Genomic DNA, 13576 nt, shown 5'->3' on the forward strand with positions numbered 1-13576 from the left:
CACTATGACCATTCCCAATAACCAACATGAAAACGTGGATAATGCGTTAAAAAATGTGGACTGGAGTGTCTTCTTGGCCTGTAAAGACGCGAGTACTAGCTGTGATTTATTCCTATCAAAAGTAAACGAGGTTGTGCTTTCTTTCTCCAGGAGGGGGCGCCCTGGAAGGAGGAATCCCAACTCTCTTCCTTGGCTTAACTCGTTCTTTATTAAATCCATAGAGGACCTTGTCAAGCAATTCACACTCACTGTGGGCTCTGAGCTGTTGAGTGATCACACTGACAATGAAAATAATTTTTACATCCAACAAATTACAGAACAAGATATTATCAAGATCATAACTGCCTTGAACAACTCCAAAGCTAAAGATGTTTATGGTCTTGATACTAGCTTTCTAAAATTACACAAAGAGGTGCTTGCACCCCCACTCACGCACCTCATCAACTTATCTATAGAAAATTCCACTGTCCCTAAGGCATGGAAATTGGCCTCTGTTATCCCTATATTTAAAGCAGGCGATAAAACTGATATGAACAATTATAGACCAATCAGCATTTTACCTGTCATTTAAAAAATTATTGAAAAATGGGTCTGTAAACAAATCATTGATTACCTCAGTAATAGTCGAACACCTCTGCACCCAATGCAGTTTGGGTTTCGTCCTCACCATTCTACTGAGACTGCACTGGCCATGTTCATGGAAAAGAACAAATGCCACCTAGATAAAAATGGTTGTGTTGGGGCCGTCTTCTTGGACTTAAAAAGAGCATTTGATACTGTTAACCATAAAGTATTATTATCAAAACTTATTCTTTTTAATTTTTCTGCTAAATCTATAACTTGGTTCCAGTCATACTTGTCAAATAGAGAACAATGTACGTCTGTGGATGGTTCTAGGTCCACCTTCATAAGTTGTCCAGTAGGGGTCCCCCAGGGGTCCATTCTGGGCCCCCTTTTATTTTCTCTTTACATTAATGATTTACCTGAATATTGTCCACATGTTGATGTCCAGCTTTATGCTGATGACACAGTCATTTTCACCAAAGCCAAAGACCCTGCAGAAGCAGCACGTGTACTTTCTACATCTCTTACACATATACAAACATGGCTAAACAGATCATGTCTCATATTGAATGCAAAAAAAACTGTCTGCATGTATCTGTCCAAGCAACCTTCCCGTCTTATGGCTCTGCCTGGTGTCACTTTAGGTACGGAAAAACTAGAAGTGGTCACGGATTTTAAATATCTAGGAGTCATTCTAGACTCCAATCTTTCTTTTAAAAAACATATAAAAATGATAACTAATAAAATTAAATTTCACCTTCATAATTTTAAGCACATTAGAGGTACTATGTCAGATAGTGCTGCCCTGACATATTTACATGCAATGATTTTTTCTCACCTAAGTTATTGCATCACAAGCTGGACTATGGTGGGGTCTACCACACTCAAGCCAGTGGAGATTGTATTTAAAAAAGCACTCAAAATCTTAGATAAAAAACCTCTTTCTTACCACCATTGTAACATTTTAGATAAGTACAATCTACTGAGCTTTGACAATTTCCGTAAATTTTCTTACAGCTGCTTATTTTATAAAACTTTGCATGGCCTGGCGCCACCCTGTTTACAGGATTTTTTAAAATATCGTCAGACACGGGTTACCCAAGCAGTGGCTAACAAAGATGTGGAGGTTCCTTTTAGGAAAACCGCTTTTAGCCATAATGCACTATCTTTTAAAGGCAGTGCATTATGGAACTCAATACCATTGCACATAAGGGAATGTCCCTCTTTAGCCACCTTCAAGAGCCAGATTAAAACGTGGCTTCGAGCTCAACAAACATGTACACACCACTAGTTTGAACCCGCACACACACACATCACTAATACATAACCCTATTTTGGGGTCTCTTTGTTTCTATTAACATGCTTATTGCTTTTGTATTTGTACCATTTCTTTTGTTACTAACAGTGTTCTTGTTTGTAATGCTTGTCTTTGATTTTAATTTCTTTGCTCCACCTAGCCTGTCTATTTGGACACCAGATGGAAATTAGCATTTGTGCTAAAATCTGGCACATTTACATGTATGTACACTATGTATATGTTCATTAATGTGCAATGTCCTGAAAAATAATAAGTTAAGTAAGTAACCAGCAGTCCCTCTTCAGAGGTTATTTAATATGAACCTTTAGATGGAAAAAGTCCCGGTGCTGTGGAAAACTTCTTGTCTCATATCGGTGACCAAATTTGGGCAAACGGTGGCTTTGACATCTCATATCATGAGGACTTTGGAGAGACTCCTTGTTTGTTGCATAAGATTGCAGGTTGCTAAGGCTCTTGACCCCCTCCAGTTTGCCTACCAGAAACACATAGGAGTAGAAGACGCAATTCTATACATTGTAGCGTGCTCTCAGGAAAGACAGAGAACGGAGATGTTTACATTAACCTTCCCCCCTTTTTCAAATGTCTTGACATCGAAAACATTTCACTGTTTATGACCCTTTCAACGGATTACCTAAAGAAGATAAGGACCCAGATGTGAATTCCGACCAACTGGAGTCTCTTTGTGAGATTCTCTCCTCCACGCCAGCCACGCATAATAAATTATGCAAACTGACACCCTCTGACAGAGAAACAAACCAGGCTTGCTCTTCTTTCCTGGCCTGGTACAAAGGAATGTTCAACTCTCTATTTTCTAGAAAGTAGAACTTTCACCATAATCCTCACTTTCTCCTGGAATAAAACTGTTAAAATCGGAACTGCATAAATCTACAGATCATTTTGAAACATTCGCCATTCTTTTACATGGAGTATTTACCAAGTTATGGAATGTTGGATTTAATAGAAACTCTGCCATGGAACCACAGCACCACCCAGTGGACATAGATGACGGACACTTTCCACTCTGTCAGCCTAATGACCAAGGACACTCATAACTAAGGATGTTTTAATGTTCTCATTATGTACAATGCATAACCCAATGGTGTTAATCCCACAGGTATCACTCAAGGAGCCGCAGATCATTCTAGTTAACAGCAAGCAAAGTTGTCATTACCATTTTTGTCATGATAATATGAAGTATTGTATGCTAATAACTGTTTCATGCTCATATTTGTGTTTATGCCTGCTTTTATGCGACATTATTGTCTGTTAGGAACATTATATTGTATAAATCAGTGTAACGTAGGTAAATGCGTTTGAAAGAGAGAATTTTCCCTTTTGTTCTCAGTTCCACCCCCTTTTTAGCTTTTTGGGTTGGGGGTCAGTGAAACGCTGATTGGACGAAAGCTGACATGTGACCTCGAGTTTAAAACCCGAGCGCACCAGAGATTCGACCTCTCTCATATCTACCATCTCTCCCCTCTTAGCTCGCTCTTACTGTTTTACTCTCAAAATCCGCAACTCTGGGACCTCCCGGTGGTCCTCCAAGCCTTGACCACTCCCTTTGTCCCCTCAGCTTATGCTTACAATTTTTGACCTCTTGTAATCTTGCCTTTCCCCGCAACTCTTCTGTCCTCTCTCTATTTTACTCCGTAACTATTAATTCCCAATTTTTTTAGACTTCCCTTTTTTTATTATAAAAGTCTGGTCCGATACACGCGAGTGTTTGCTAAATCACACCGCCCGGCCCAAGAAGAACAGCCGACTCAACGTCACCCAGCCGGTCACCAAGGAAACGTGGTCTCCAACAACGACGCCCAGCCGCTGGTAACCAAGGAAACGTGGTCTCCAACAACGACTCCCAGCCGCTGGTAACCAAGGAAACGTGGTCCCCAAGGACTGACGCTCACCTTGTAAAGAACCACGATACTCTACGGCAAAAGTAAGGTGCATAAAGTCTGATATCTTTTGAGCAGTGGAACTCTGCTGAACTCGGAGTGCTGAATCCTTCCTCTGGAGGTGATGGTTGTGCAGAGATCCGTAGGAAATAACCGGTCGAAGTGATTAGCCATAGCAGCTCCGTGTGAAGGCCCAGGTCACTAGTCCTCCCGTTTAGCTAAGTCATCTCTCCCTTTCAACCGTGTTTCCCTACAACTATTGCAAAGTACCCATATTCTGTCTCTTATCAATTGTTTATACACCTATATACCTGTGCAATGTTGAATAAATGTTTGTATTAATCCATTTAAGAGCGTCACGGACAGTTACTAAGTCGGTTGTCACTTCAAACAGAACGTACGAATCAGAATGAGACTACCCAATTTATTATCTTAACAGTTTCCCTTTTTGAACTGCAACTTAACTAAGTTAAGCCAATCAAAAAGGTGGTGCCCCGAATTCTAGGTTTAAGATAAATCCTTATATTTGATAACCAATAACGCTACAACATGCTGCATCGAGCATATGCTTATCTGGATGGGCCTGGTTCATATGTGAGAATCATGTTCTTTGACTTCTCCAGTGCCTTCAACACCATACGGCCGCCCATGCTGAAAGATGAGAAGGCATTCCAAGCAGCTCTCTTTCTAGCCTTCACCAGGGCTTGATTTCTTTTTGGTAGGTTTTCTTGAGCACATCACTGCACTCACTCATTCATCTCTACATCACTGATGTTTGCTTTCATGTGAATTTCTTTTGCTTGAATAAATTACTTTTAATTGACTTTTTTGTGTTCTTTCCCGTTTTTGTCAGAACTCATGTCCCAGGTTGTGACAAGCCAAAGTGGCAGGACTCATTGGCCAGATATGCAGGAAAAGGATACTATAATGTGTTATGTAATTACAGTGTTAATGCAAACCATCCTGTTTTCCTGACTTAATTTATTCTGTTTAACCACAGTATGGTTAAAAAAAATAAATGTATTGTATTTGTTGCATGTGTAGTCACAACCCCTCCAAGTTGCAGTTTGAAAGTTGGAAATTTGACTTAAAGCTATGGTAGGTAATCCTAGAGAGCCAGCAAGATTCGAAAGTGGCCCCTCCTCTAAGCTCCACCCCCCCCTCCCCATTCCGTCAGTGCTTCATCCAAAGCCGGTAGAACCGCATGCGCGCGCGGAGGAGGGAGCCGACAGAGGGGGGCGTAGGCAGAAAGCACAGAGGCATCTGATTGGTTTTTTGTAGGCGCCCCAATGAGAAAAAGCTGACCAATCCGAGATCAGCGCCCCGCTGATCTCGGATTGGTCAGCTTTTTCTCAGTCTTGCAGCTGCCACAGAGGTCTGATTATTTTCGTCTCTTTTTCTAAATACATCTTGTTTCTCTCAGGATAGACTGACCATTTCACCCAGTATTACAAAATGTGTTTCTGAACAGGATTACCAACCATAGCTTTAATAGTTCCAAGCGGCGGAGCTTGAGGGGGTGCAAGCGGTGCCCCCGCCCCCGGCCGATATTTAGAAATTATGCTCGCTCTCTCTCTCTCTCTCTCTCTCTCTCTGACGATCTGCAGGTGCGCTCTCCCGGCGCAGTCAGCAGCTGTTAAAAAAGGATGAGAAGGAGAAAAGGAGGATGAAGGCAGAATGATGAGGAAGACAGGAGGAGGCTGAGCGCAGGAGGAGAAGGGGGACAAGATGAGGAACTCAGGAGGATGCAGGCAGGGTGATGAGGAGGAAGAGCTTACGATGACGTGCTCTGACGGGCTCGTCACTGCTCTGACGGGCTCGGGCCGGGATCGGGCCGATCCAAGTGTATTATGGGTAAAATTGTCATCAACCGTCCACAACGTCATCACTCAGTCACTCACTTGTCAACAGAGTGCTAGCTAGGCAACAATAATTTGTACTACCAAGCTAAGATGAGTGGAAGTTCATATAAATACAAAAGTGGAGCGGCAAAGCGCAAAGAAAAGGAAAAAAGGGAGCAGGGAAAAGCTAAATTACAAAAACTTGACGCATATTTTGTTCGTCCTCCTGGAGATGAACCAGAGCCCGTCTCTCTGGATGAACCCAGGCCACCCTCCTCACCCGCGCTAGACACTGGGAATGAGAACAGGTCTCCTCACGCTACAGGTGACACGCAGACCGTGGATGATGAACACATCCAGGACCAGGACGCCAACATTAAAAGGTATATCCTAGCAATTCAATCACTACACTTTTATACGAATACGAAAAACGTTATTGTCCACAGTGTGAAAATGTGTCTTTGGTTTCACCACCAACATACAATAAAAACCACAGTACAGTATACACAACAGTATGAACCAGACATTTCAACATATGCTAAGACATGAATAAATTACTTTAAAATTAGATAAATAAGTGCATGTGCATTGCTGTCCCAAGAAACCTACAACATAAGGTAAAAACAGTCTACAGTCTTGTGCGTTTGGTGTCATTTAATAGTGTCACAGCATTGGGGACAAAATATCTTTTAAAAATATTTTTGTTTGCTGTTGGCACTCTAAAACGCCTTCCTGAGGGTAGGAGCTCAAATTCCCTATGTAGTGGATGGGAGGGGTCACTAATCATTTTATTGGCTTTTTTCCTACTCTGTTCCTCATACAGACTGCTTAGATTCATTTGAGGTTTCCCTATAATTTTTGAAGCCATGTTTACTATCCTTTGTAGTTTGTTCCTCCTCTGGATAGTGAGGTTTCCATACCACATAATCATGTTAAAGGATAGGACACTTTCCACTAAACTTTTATAGACTGTTTTGAGGATTTCTTGGTTCACTCCAAAATTATTTAGCTTACGAATTAGGTAGAGCCTTTGAGAGCACTTCTTAAATATAGAATCTGTGTTTTCCCTAAAATTCAGTTTGGTGTCAACATATGTACCCAAGTATTTAAAATCATTTACTGTTTCCACTGTCTGTCCAGAGACTGTTATTGGCTGTATTGCACCCATGTCTTTTGGAAAGACAAGCTCCTTTGTCTTGTTTACATTTATCTCTAGGAAGCTTGTTAGACACCAGTTCTGTAAGGTTGATATATGATTAAAGTACGACTGTTCCCTCTCTACCTCCCCTCCCTTTAAAAGAGCCACTAAGGCCATATCATCTGCGTATTTTAATAATCTAAAATGATCATGGTCGATCTTAAGCTCATTTGTATAAATAGAAAATAGTAAAGGTGATAAAATTGTTCCTTGTGGTGCCCCTGTATTTAAAACAATTTCCCCTGACACAGTATTATAAAAACTTACTCTTTGAGGGCGGTTAGAGAGAAAATCTCTCACCCAGTGAATGATGCCTCCATTAACCCCTAGATCCACAAGTCTTTGCAGCAGGATATGTATTTGCATTGTATTAAATGCTGATGTAAAATCTATAAACAGTGCCCTGGCATAGTGATTAGTGACTTGAAGGTGTTTGGCTATTATATTAAACAGGGTTACTGTTGTATCATCTGTGCCCCTATTGGGTTTGTATGCAAACTGTAAATCATCTAGAGAGCCAGATACAGAGGATGTTATATGTTTGCTTACAACTCTTTCCATGCATTGTACTAAGCTATTCGGGATAACTCAGTAACTCAGCTGATTTTCAGCCAAGATCGAAAAAACTTCGAGTGGGCTACTTGGCTGGATGTCACGGTTCAAATGACCCTAGGGTGAATCTACTCTGAACTACCACTTTAAATTCATATCTCCAAGTCTCACCTTCCTTTCTGATAATTCTGCATTTGTCACGAACATGGGGTTTTGCGCCATGTTTTTAGTTTTGTGTTTTATCACGTTTTAGTTTCTCATGCCTTGGTGTTTAGACCTGCTCCACATTTACAGTAGCCGATAATGTAAAACAACCTACTGGCTGCAGCATTTGCATTAAGTTCATCATCTCCCTCAGGCTTCCCTAATGTTATCGATGCACTACACTGTACCCATGCAATTTGTAGAACACAATTCGTACACAAGGCAATTCTAAGTGCTTTACAGCTACATAAAATCACAAGAAGGCAATAAAATCATTCCAAAAAACAAAAAAATCATTAATTAATTAATTTAAAAGTGAAGAGTGCAGATAAAATACTTTCAGGTGTCATATGCACATCTAAATAGAACTGTTTTCAGTCTGGATTTAAACATTGTCACATTGTCCAGGCCCCTGCTGGACCCGTTGAGGCTGATTGTGTAAACATATCCTAAATGTACAGGTACACTTGGGGATAATTGTCCATAGATTCTGAACTGGATTTCTCATTTTGAAAAATACCACATCAACCCCTTTGAGTAATGCTGAGCAATGTTACATTTATGCCCTGTGAAACCTCATCATTGACTCCTATCCTCTGTGCATACAGATGATCTGTGATGGAGGTCATTTCATTTCCAACATTGAAGTTAAATGGCCGGGATCACTTCATGATTCTTGGATGTTCCGAGCATCCTCACTGGCACAGAGGTTTGCACAAAGCGCAATAATTTTACTTACCTGAAGGAGTGTACTTTTGAAATAAGGTGTAGCATAGGCAGAATATTGGTAATCTAACGAGAGGTCAGGTGTAGAGGTCATCTTAAGGAATTTAAAGTGCTCTCCATACTTTATTATAGATAGCCATATAAGGCACATATTGCATCAAATTGCCAAGTCTTAACACATGTATATCCATCCAACATTTCTCTTATTCTGCAGGAGAGTTCAATGGTGTCCTGCTTGGGGACAGAGGCTATGTATGCTGGCCGTACCTCCTCACGCCATATCCTGATCCAGGAACAAGGGCATGCACATGCACATGCTAAAACAAGGGCACGGATAGAAATGACCTTTGGCCAAATTAAATACAGGTTCATTGCTTAAACTTCTCAGTCACCATGGCTGACTTCTGACAGAGCCATCTTAAATTAATAGTATACTTCATATTTTATACATTTTGTCTTGTGGACAACTTTTCAGGCTCAAGTGTTTTCTTCGTTTCTTCAACTCAGTTTCTCCTGACACAGTGAGGGACCTATACAGGGACACATATTTCCTTTGATCCTTATTGTTGTGACCTTTGAGTTAGAACTTCTTTTCATAATTTAGCATTGACACAGTAGCAGTTTAAGTCAGAGCAAGTGTAAGAAGGCTAAATGGACAGAGATGATTTATAACATTCCACACGTTTAGGTCATGGCACCCCACTGAATATAAATGTAAAAAACACATTTCTAACACGTTGCATGAACCGTACATTAATAAAAAGTTTGAGTTCAAGTTGTGTTGAATTGTTTAATTATTATTACATGTTTCTCAAGCTGTGCAGAGAAAACAGAATTAAATACAGTTCACAACACAAAATTCTCCTTTATCTGAATTTATACTAACATCCCTCTTCAGTTTCATAATCTCTAGCTTGATCTTTTTTATTTTCAGTTTCTTGTGTTCCATATCTAGTTTGGCGCTCTCTTTATTGGACAAACACATTTCTTCAAAGGCTACTTATCACTCTGAAATATTTTCCTGTACTTTACCTTCACCTGCTGCCAGCTACGCTTTTGGCTGTTAAGATTGCTCCTGTTGAGATGTAACAGTGAAAAATGAATATGTGGGTCACACACTCATGATAATATAGTCACAAAGTATGATGATGCGTGTCGATTATTGGGTTATTAATAAACTGAGCAGGGCCAGTATATTTGTGCTGTACATCTCATACAGAGACAATTCAGCATGCTTTATGTAAACAAATTATAACACAAAGAGGAGAGCATAAATACATGAGGACAGTAAAATAAATGTCTAACAATTGACAATGGTATGAAACTTTTATAACTTACGCATTTAGTCTGTCTGCAGTTGTTAGTCATGCCGTTTTTCCTCGCTTTATTGATCGCAGCTGTATTACCATTTCTGGTGATGACACTTTTAAAATCCTCATACAGCTCCATCAGCATTATTTGTTCAGCTGCCGAAAAAATAACAGCTCTTGTCTTGCTCTCCTTTTCACACAGATCTCCGCAGCAACAGATGAAGGCCCACAAATGTTTGGAGGCATACAAGTATTACCAAAGCGGATGGATCAGCAAACTCGGAGTAAAACATCTACAGAATGATTGTATTTTGGTGGTCGCCAGGGTAAGTTTGTTTTCTGTGTTGTTTATGGTGCATTATCCCAATGGAAAATGCAGTGTGTAGTGCAGGGCTGGGCAGTAAAGCAGAACTTAACATGTTGAATGCCGAGCTGTGAATGTTGGCACTCAAATAACAATCAAAAATGTTTGTTTTGATAAAATGCCGAAATCCAAATGCTGACATTGTGTCTTTGTTAGCCTAATATATGAGAGAGAGAGAGAGAGAGAGAGAGAGAGATCGATCAAGAACTTGGGAGCTAATGTGCCCTGTTAGCACTTAAGCACTTCGTGGATACTACTGAAACGTGAAGATTGTGACAACGTGACAAATTTGTTTTGTTTAGATCAACCACTCTCAGAGATCGCATGAAACACCGATGACGGTGTCTTAGCTCTGTGTTTTGGTAACCCAGCTTGACCGTCGGAGCCCAGTCCACTGACTCAGTAGCCAAACAACGCTCTGGGACAGCCTTCAAAACGAAGCCCAAACGTAGCCCGTATTACATTACTGTTGATTGGCATTTAACAACATAATACTTTACTGCACTACTACAAAACAGTTAGATTTCGCACATACCTTTGACGAAGTGGTCACCGCAGACACGAGCATTTGCAGATTCAGCTCCTCCAGTCTGTAAACGTAGGTTAGCTATCCAATTTTTGCGGCGTTGTTCTGTGAGTTTTTTTCCATTTCTCATCTCTATGGGCGATTATGGTACTCGATAGTAACCCTTTCTCTTCTCTCGGTTAGACCGATTGCAACATCCAAAAACGGCACAAAACTGAGGCATTTTGGGCAAAAAAGTGGCAGACAAAACACTGTGTTTTCAATGGGCTCCAGCTCAGGTTGCCCACCACTTAGGTTCGCGCGCTTAGAAAATACGGAAGTGACGTCAAGTGAAACCCTCCTATTGGGAGATGGCGCTAGTTCAAGCGACGCTTTCCGGCTGTAGCCTGGCTTTCTTTAGCTACTTTCGTGGAATACCCCCCAGCTCAGCCGCGCCTTATGTTAACCTTGTTCTGTTTTTGTGATAATAAATCAAGTCTTGTTTTTTGAATATCCACATTCTTTTCCTTCCACGCCTTGCAACCCACCAATCGTAACAGCATTTGAGTCCTCAACCACTGTTACCTCCTTCCTCTTCGTGACTTCACATGAGTTTATCTTATCCAGCAGTGGGACCAAACCCAATTTGAAATTAATAATGAAAGAAAGTAAAGGTTTTTTTTGCGACCATGCTTCAGCCCGTCACTGATCTTAATTAACTTGCATCCACAGGCATCATTGTAGGAGTCAGTCTACTGGGATCCTAAATTTAACACATTGTGAAATAAATGCCTTAAATTGCAATGCAGATTCCTCCATTGTTGAATATGTCCTCAAGGAAAAGAGTGAGTTTGGGGACACTTCAATGCTGGTACCTCTATCCAGTCTCTTCTCCTTTGTAGCCAGTTACCTAAAACACTAAAGTCCCAATGTGTGGATTCCATAAGTTACATCAGCAAGTTTTTCTGTTTTCAGCAGCTCTCATTAACAGTCTGTCCTCATTTTCTCCTCTGTTTCTCCTCTCTTGTCACAATTATGATTCTGGCTTTCAGTCATGCTACTCAGGTCTTTCATCCAAACACTAATGATCTTTCTGTACACTGGGATTAGCTAAGGCAATGGCTTTCATTGGCTGAAATTAAATTACAATTACAAGACCCTGGTGTAATGCCCTAGAGAGTGCCAATTTTCATTCAGTCTGCTTGGGGATTTTGTTGGAATGAAAGTACAGTGGGATCTGAAGAAATCTGTGTCAGAGAACATTCAAAAACAGGAACTTGAAGAAACACGGAGCAGAGAATAAGTGGGGAGAAAAATATATCATATATTTTTGAAGTGCTGGATTTAATGTAACACTTGCATGTCTTGAATGTCTTACACAATTGCTATGTTTACATCAAAGCAATATTGTGTGTTTAACCTGGTTAAGACCTTTCCCTGAATAAGACTTTGCCATGTAAACAGCATTTCTTTATTACCTTAACCCAAAAAAGGTCATATTAGGAGTAAGCCAAATCAATTCAGTTCAGTATATATTATTGGAAAGCTTTGGTACAAGAAAACAGGGTGAAACCCAAACAGGTGAAAACATTGTGTTTTGAATTGTATGGATGTGAGGAAAGCTTCGGATGGACAAAAATACTTGCACCTTGGGAATGATATGAAGCCATTCATTTGAGATTGCTATGTGATAAGTAACATAAATGGGAATATGAACACATAGTAATTGAAATATTGTGTTATTCCACATTTCTATTTACAATCAAATTCATTAAATTCCAAATTTGTCTAATTCATACAGAGCCAAAAAAAAAAAACTAGCCTAGCTAATAAAATCTATGGTTGCTAAACCAGTTCGTCATTTAGAGATGGAATACCATGTTTTGCCAGAAAGTGGCCCCCTTGTTCTGTATCTCACACATCCTCGATGCACTCTCGCGGTTTCTCTTCTTGTTCGAGACGTTAGCCTGAGACAACAATACATGCCCAGTAATATTGTTTTAATGTTTTAAATACTTGAACACAGTTTTTCTAGAGAAGATAATTGTTTTGTATATGGGATTATCGTCCATCGACTCTTTTGGGCTTTCACATGCGCGAGCGTACAACCAACCGGTGAGTTACATGCTGTTTATAAAGTTGTTTTGTAACGTCCCCATGCCAGTAATGTGAGAACCATGCATATGGTTTTGATGGTAAGGCTTGTGACTTTATTGTCGGATGGTTTATAAAGTGGTGTGACGTTTCTGCAGTGTGCAAGTTGTTGTTTTACGTGGAAGGTTTAGCTCTTGCCCCTTAGCCACCACATATTAGCCTCGCATGACAGGCTGAGCGAACAGCGCTATCTCCACACAAGGAGCGCAGATTTGCACCTCTCTGTGTCCTACTATCAGTATTTGACAACCTCTAGCAATGGAAATGCGCTTCAAATGCCCCGGAGTTCCCCTTTAAAACCAGTCAGAGTTATATAGCTACATTTTATTGTTTAACATGACTGTGGTTCATACTGTATCAATGTCAATTATCAAGTTTTGTTTGGAAGTATCTGCATCCGTGTCCAATTCTCCACGCCTCGACACCCACCCAACTTGACACGTTGTTTGCTGGACACCAACTCAACAAGTGGATGAAGGAGGACATGCGGTTAAACATGTCATCACTGGTCAGATTTGGCAACAGTCCAGAGAAAACTATGGAGTCTAAAACATTTTTGGCAAAATTACACACTGATGCATCATTACTTTTAGTGACCTCCAATTCGCGTAACCAAGTGTTATTACCGCTGACATGAATAACTACTGTATTTACTCCTATCCATAGCCAGCAGTTTTAAATAGGATTCCACGTTTCCCACTCTGGCCCCTGGAATACATTTGACAATGGTTGCTGGTGCCCTGTTTCATGTGCTATTATCCCTAAACAAGGCAGAGGAGCAATTAAACATTTGACACACAGAACAAGAGAAGGCAGGAGATGGAGGAAGAGAGCTGGTAGCCAACCAGACACCCCGCTAGAAAAGTCAAAATGTGTCAGAACACCAAAGATCTATATAAATGGGTGCTAGAATAAAACAAATAATATGATAGAGTTAAGATAAAA

Source organism: Odontesthes bonariensis, chromosome 23 (genome assembly GCF_027942865.1).
Source record: "Odontesthes bonariensis isolate fOdoBon6 chromosome 23, fOdoBon6.hap1, whole genome shotgun sequence".
NCBI classification, from domain to species: Eukaryota; Metazoa; Chordata; class Actinopteri; order Atheriniformes; family Atherinopsidae; genus Odontesthes; species Odontesthes bonariensis.